The sequence below is a fragment of the Megachile rotundata genome, unplaced genomic scaffold (assembly GCF_050947335.1).
Source record: "Megachile rotundata isolate GNS110a unplaced genomic scaffold, iyMegRotu1 scaffold0057, whole genome shotgun sequence".
In the NCBI taxonomy this organism is placed as follows: Eukaryota; Metazoa; Arthropoda; class Insecta; order Hymenoptera; family Megachilidae; genus Megachile; species Megachile rotundata.
The window spans coordinates 1172651-1180388 of NW_027473354.1; the positions used below are offsets into that span (position 1 = coordinate 1172651).

Genomic DNA, 7738 nt, shown 5'->3' on the forward strand with positions numbered 1-7738 from the left:
GTGGCCGCGCCTTCTGCGCGTCACAGCGTACGTACGTCGTTTCATCACGCGATGTCGATATCGAGACGTGGCCAGCACTGACTCCTGTTGATCGCGCGATGAAGTGTCAAGCGCACATCGCTTCCTAATACGACAAGTTCAAAGCGAAGCATTTGCTGTGGAACTCAAGTCGCTCAAATCAGCCAAGGTCGTTCCCGCAGGATCTCCACTCCGCGCTCTTGACCCCTTCGTAGATTCTTCTGGTCTAATCCGAGTAGGTGGCCGTCTCCGATTATCCGACATTCCTTTTCCCGCTCGACATCCCGTCGTGCTTCCCAAATGTCGAATCACAGAGGTCATCATTTCCCAGGTGCACCGCGACACCCTCCATGGCGGAGTGCAATTGATGCTTCGCGTGCTCCGAGAATGATATTGGGTGTTAGGGGCCAGAAATCTACTACGGACTCACATTCACCGATGCGTTCGATGTGACCGACCGAACGCTGCCGCGGAGCATCAATTCATGGCCAGTCTTCCCAAGCCTCGAATTCGAATTTCGCGCCCCTTCTCGCACTGTGGGGTAGATTACGCAGGACCCATCCGAGTAAGACCGACGCCCGGTCGTGGACGAACTACCATTAAGACCTATATCGCGGTGTTCGTATGCCTAGCAACGCGTGCGATTCACCTTGAGCTAGTCCACGATTACTCCGCGAACGCGTTTATAGCAGCGCTTGAACGATTTTCCTCTCGTTGTGGATTTTCGGAGTTCTTATATTCAGACAACGGCACCACGTTTCACGGAGCGGAGCGCGAACTTCGTGACGCATTTGCGACCGTCAATCCCTCCAGCGAAATGGCATCTCGGTCGCGTCATCCAATGTTTTCCCGATTCCGAAGGTCTCGTGTGATCGGAGGCGAATACGAACCGCCGCGACTACGCTTATTCGACCAATTACTCAATTGTGTAAGCTACCCGTAGGAAACAGTCCCGGCGATAATTCCGCTGAGTCATATAAACAGCAGGAATCGGCAACGAAAAGCGAGAAAACGTGATCGCTTTCTCCGGGGTTCGATCAAAATTATTTTATAAAGCGACTCCGAATACTGTATCATGCGATAACAGTCTCCTTTCCCAATGTGGCGGGCAGCGGCGCCCCCCTTTTTTCCCCGATAATGCATTCCGGGGTTTGTGAGTGCCACCGAATAGCGTCTTATAAATGTAAATAACCGATGTACAACCGTCGATCAGCTGAAAGCCCCGCGAGTTCTTAGAACTACCGATATCGCGATTATTTCCTCTCACCGCTCTTGCCGTGTCCAATCGAACCTCTCTAATGTTTATAGTTACGACTTCGAACCATGAGCCAGCTGAACGAGCAATAAAGCGGCGAGCGATAATGTGATGCGTTATGAGTGTGTCGCGTCGCGTTGATCCTAACCGTAATTTTTTTTTCGAATCCCTCCGTGATTCAACGCGGGCGGTATGTTCAGTATCTAGGCAAGTAGGAGAGGACGATCCCTGAATTCAAATCCCAACTGTGAAGTTTTCTGTCTCTCGTCCTCCTGAACGTACCGGAAGATCTCTTTCAGTGCGTTCTCGAAGGATCGAGAGACACCGAGAACCCCCCGTTACCGATATAAAATCTATTGGTTCCCGTCGTCGTCACGTGTAATAAGCAACAGCTGATTGGGCCGTGATGACGACAATTACCGCGGATTCCCGAATTTAGGTGATCGCCCGACCCTCGCGAACGAGAGTACCAAGCCAACCTTTGTCAATAGAAGACGTTATAATCCTGCACAGTAAATACGCGGTGCGCGAAACCGAACTGTTGGGGCAATATCGCTCTTGACGAAAATCGCGTAGAGTTGGATATTGTTCCCGAGGAAATAAAACGATAGTTTTTTGCCGGACTTCCGACGGAACAGTAAACTTATATTTTAAACAAAAAGGAACTGTACATTGGTCAAAATATTAAATATAATCGCACGACACACACACAAATCAAATGTCTTTTAACGTAATTAACTAACTTATTAAATACCAAAAGAAAAGGCGCCGAAGCAGTACGTTTTACTGTTCGTGATCGTGAGAATATCTTAATAGAGAAAAATAGAAAGAGCGTTTCGTTTGCCGAAGTTGCTGGTAACAATTCGATACGAAAAGTAAGTTAACCGCCGCGGAACAAAACATATATCGTTGGAGGCTACCTTCGCCCCCCCGCGTCACCCTCGCCACGAGGCTCAGCAGTCGCGCGAGCTGACGAGCGAGCGAGACAGAACGCGCGTGAGAAAACATTTCAACCGTTGCTCGAACACGAACATTCCATTTTCGATTGTATTTTCTAATTATTTCTTCGTCGTGTTGTCGTGTGTGTGTAGTGTGTGCAATTTTGTTTTGTGTTTTCTTTTGTGGAATAAACAGTGCAAAATTTCTTTGAACGGGTTATTGAAAACCCCCCGATTTCCCGAGTCCCCTTCACCGATTACCGAACAAGAACGTTTAAGCTGAAAAACTGAAATAAACGAACACAACGGCCAGCGTGAATGTTACGCAACTTACACCGATGGGGATTGATTAATTCGTTCCGAGCATGTGCGGTTTACGCGCTTCTTACGTCTCGACGAACGGCGTGAAAGCGGTGTGTACATGCTTTCAAAACATTCTTGAACCGGACAATATGTAACGACTCTGGAACCTAAGCTCAGATAGTTACTAGCGCTAAGAAGGTAAAGAGCGGCTTTTACCAATTAAACGACTCGTTTTGGAAAATAACTAAATCTAAAGATTGCGGGATTCGTGTGGTGTGCGGTTAAGGAGTGAAATCCACAGGCCAATATCTTTCAACAATAAGGGTTTATTCAATAAAATAACGAAGATGATGAATTTAACAAATAACAAGTAACAAATAACAAAATATGAAAAGTATACTGGTTTGATTAAAGAAACTAAAATAGACTTGATATAATATTAATAATAGAAATAACAGAACTTGGCAAATTAAGCAATACGTAATAGATAATTATGAATATAACTAAATGACTCTCGCTAGGTAATACTTTATATTAGATCGTACCTAAGTCTGTTTTCGGATGAAGCTAATTTCGCTTTTATATAATTAATTGAATTCGATATTCGATATTATTCAGTTCTCGTCTCGAACGCTATCGCAATTACAAAGTTTATATTGATTAATACGATTATAATTTATATAATGAAAAGTCTTTTACGAAATTATTAATACTAGCGCGTGATAGTCTACCGCAGCGAGGAACACGACCTAAGTGTGATTCTCTAAGTGTACCTAAATACGCTTTCGCAAAGTTAGACAGATTAATGATTTTATCTGATATCTAACGCGGTGTAGTCGACTACTGAGATTACGCTGATGACAGAACAATATTCTTTTATTAATTCAAGTTCAAAATTTGTTTGAATCTAAATGAATTATTACCTCGGAACAGTTACTCTTTTAGTCTGACTCGACAACTAATTGTACATGACCCTTTTCGTCAAAACGAACACTGACAGCCAAAACCAGATCGCTTAATTGGGGAGCCTGCGTTAGCTAGCTACTAGAACGACCCAACGATACAGGAAAAGGTGAACAATGTAAGTCCAACAGGGTAGCAAATCAATTGATTCTAATTATAAAATCGTGATTGCTGAACTGCCACCCAAAAGACACGGGCTTCAGAGACCAAGCCCCTCAAATGCGGAGCCTGCGTTAGCTAGCTACGAAACGACCCAGAGCGAGCTCCGAGAATCTGATGGCGCGTTAGCAATCCGATATAAAATCAAATGTGAGTAGCTGTTAGCTATCGTCTCGATACCTTAGCCTTTCTTGGCGCAAAGTATAGCACTCTCCTAGCGGAGTTTCAGATACGAGACCGTTTGAATGGGGAGCCTGCGTTAGCTAGCTACTAGAACGACCCACGACCAAGTATCCAAATGGCGTATACCCGCTTTACCAGTCAAGTATTAAGAATCGTTGCGGCTCTTCACAGCGAAAACTGTTCCGGTTATACTTATCTGAAGACTTCTAGCTGGCTCGACTTCGAAAACTGTTCTGCGATTTTGGCGAGCTCCGCTCGGCCTCTTATACTCGCCAGCCTGGCGAATTCTCGGAAAACCCCCATAACGTCGAAATATAATATTGTCTTATAAATTCGTAATTAGACATTAATTGTACAAACGAACGGTTTAATTACATTATAAATATCGCATTCTACATTATGGTTTACATTTCTGATATAAAAATAGTAATTTAATAGTGTTTTAATGAAATTGCATTTTCTATCCTTTTCTATGTACTACGCACGATTTCTATACGGTTCGGAGCTAGATGTATAAGCATTGGATGCTTCTAGAACATTCCATTGAATAATATTATAATTTACAACATATATTGCAATAAACTAACGTTTGACTTTAATTCTGGATAACATAATATTAGTACGCTTGATATGTAGTAACTGATTTGTTTAGCTAATAGTTTTTGATAATTAATAATATCGCAATTGTAAAATGTATTTCTATCCTTCTCTAAGACTACGCGAGAATTCCAGAAAATTCGGGGCTAGCTTCGCGGCACGTAGGCACATAGCATTGCGGAATACATTTATTACAATAGCCTATAAAATAATACATTAACTTGTTTTAAATAAATTAACTTAACATTTGATTAATTTAATGAAACATATTACTCTTTTTAAATTAGAAACATAAAACAATTATTAAAATTAAGAATATTGATATATATATAGATATCTAATGATTACCGACTGTCAAAGCTAAATACACAGGATAACTAATATATAATGTACCGTCGGTAACAGTTTATTATTGTCGGTAACTAAACTATTGGTGGGTAATTGAATTGAGCACAGAACTGTCATGTTGGTGATGAAAAGTAAAAAAACTCTTTCAGGGATGTTACAAATATTATTCTCCGGCATTTCTGCGTCGATATGGCGCTTCTATGGATCTCCGGCATTGAGGTGTGGTGGACGATTCGTAATAAAATCGAAACGAGAGAGAAAAGGAGGAGGAGGAGCAGAATTGTGAGTCTTAACGTCGATCGGTCGTTGTTAAATTGTAAAGGCGCCGTCGAAAGTAGAAAGACCCAATTTGATGTTAAATAAAATTGGTTTAAGAAATTGAAATAATTCTTTAAGCTCCCTGGTTGATCCTGCCAGTAGTCATATGCTTGTCTCAAAGATTAAGCCATGCATGTCTAAGTATATACACGCAAAAACTGTGAAAAGCCGCCAAAAGTATATGACCATAACACATGATACGCAAAAATGAGGATGAAAAGTGCAGCTCCTCGCGTATATAAACAAATAATAATATATTGGCCGTACACAACAAAAATGCGTATAAACGAGCCACGATAGATGATTGAGGGAGAAAGGGAGAGAAATATTTGGAGGTAGTAGCAAACAAACGAAAAAAAAAAACAGATACCAAAAATGTTAAATGACAATTCGTTGTTACGGCAGTCGTGATGCGGAGAGATATTACGGTTACGTGTAGGCGGTCGCTTTGGTTCTCATCGTCGATACTCCCGTCCGTATTTCGTATCCGCCGACGCGTTTCGTACGAACAAGCGCTAACGTTAAATAAAGTTAAAAAATGAGAGAGCAACGCCGTTTCATGTCGAACGCTGTAAATAGTATGAACGAAAGTTTACCGACGAAAGAAAATCGAGAGTTTCCTCTCTACCTTCTCGGCTCTTCTTTCCGTAGCGTATAAGAAAGATTTCGACTCTCCCGGGACGTCGTTTACTTCTTATTAACGGGTACCGCACGATTCTTCGATAAATACAAAAAGTCGTCGTAATAAGAATGTTCAACTTGAACCCGAAGGAAAATCCGAACATTCTCATATAAAAATATATCTATACATAAATGAATCTGTCGCGTATTTTAGCGGCAGAAGGTTCGTTATGTAAAATGGATCGTACGCATGGTGCACCCGTTCGTTGCGACGTCTGAGTTAAAAGGAGGAGAGAATCGAAATTGCTAAATAGATACGCGCCAGGAAAGCGAGAGATTTCGGAGAAGTAAGAAGAGGTGAAGGTTATAAGAATCTCGAAATATTCGTATCGGACTTTCCTTTCTATAATTTTTATTCTTGATTCGTGTTGCGTACTCTCTCGACCCGTGTGAAGACACGAGAGAGAATATAAAGAAATATTTTGGGACGTTTGGTAACGAAATGCATGGGTTTGCGAAGAAAAATTGTTAAATTTCTTGTTTTTTTTTTCGCCCGCTTCGTGAGAGACTCTCATTTTATTTCCTTTCTCTCTATAAATTTTGTCTTTGGACAAAGGGAACACCCCCTTTTAGCCTCTCTCTATTTCGTGTTAAACGAGAAACGAAATTTAGAGTGTGACACGGAGGCTTTCACGCGGGGGGGTGTCCGGGTAACCGATGGAAATCGAACCACGAAACCGCATGGACGAACGAAGTCGCCGCTTCACGCGAGTCCGCCTGCTTACGACGGACGATATGGTAACGTATCGCTTACGGACCGGCTGAGAAGCGAAAACGATAGCGTAGTCTCCTTCGTTGGTAGACCGATCTGACGCCGGCCATGGAGTCCGTATCGAATCTCGCGATACCGCCAAGACGTCCAATATATGTAAGCAGCGAACAGGAGACTCTGTGTTACGCGCGACAGCGCGTTTCGTATTTTCCACGGTTTTTGAATGACTTTACCACCCGGAACGGACTGAAAACTCGCCGCACGAAGAGAAATGCGCCACCAGAGCGTTGTTTCATAGGCGGTTCTGTAGTTTTATACGGCCCTTTACCCGTCCATGGACGTTATCGTGTCGTCTTAATCGGCTCGGGTAAATGTGTGAACAGAGCTCTCACGGGACGACGTCCGAATACCGATACTCGATCTTGCGCTTGGAGTGGAATTAGTATTCTATGGACAATCGAACGAATTTATAAACCAGGTTAAATCACGTACATAGTGGTTTTCAGACGCTGAATTGTTAAATTTGAACAAAAATTTTTATACTATTACCCTGAACGGTGGATCACTTGGCTCGTGGGTCGATGAAGAACGCAGCTAATTGCGCGTCAACGTGTGAACTGCAGGACACATGAACATCGAAATTTCGAACGCACATTGCGGTCCACGGATACAATTCCTGAACCACGCAGGGTTGAGGGTCGTATATATAACTAAAGACTGGTTACGTTTGCCTTTAGCAGCAAAAGGTTTTCTCTTCATTGTTAAATTTTTTTCGGTCCCGCTCGTCGTTCGACTAGATAAAACGAAACTGTTAAATGCCGAAAAGTCGAACGTTTCGGAGCGGGATCGATGGTCGAACGCGGGAGAGAGAAGAACTTGCGAAATTGGCGAAAACGTACGAGCGATGGTTGGACATTTCGTCGGCCTTTAACGCGGAGAATGTTAAATGGAACGTCCGTGTCTCGCCCTCTCTTTGCTAGTGTTCATTTTTTTCAAAGGCGACGGAAGAACATTTTCGTATATCTCGCAATTCCTAGTTTTAGGATCTTCTCGACAGAATGCGCTTATCTCGGCTCGCGTGAGTCGTGATTTCTAGTTAAACCCCTAAAAGAGACCATATACGACCGCCGGTGAAAGAGCGCTCCCGAGTCGAAAACACCTAACTACAGAAGGATATTTAGACGAGAGAGAAAATGATTCTTCGCCCTGCGAGAGAATTGTTAGACACCAATTGAAGGAAGCAAGCCGAGAGTAGAGCGTGTT

At 42.8% G+C, this 7738-nt stretch overlaps 1 non-coding gene across 1 annotated transcript; it reads left to right on the top strand.

Moving 5' to 3' along the window:
* Window positions 1-7021: 7021 nt before the first annotated feature.
* LOC143266184 (5.8S ribosomal RNA) lies at window positions 7022-7176 on the top strand. The gene has a single exon (XR_013041258.1). It is a non-coding gene; the product is annotated as a 5.8S ribosomal RNA (ribosomal RNA).
* Window positions 7177-7738: the final 562 nt, after the last annotated feature.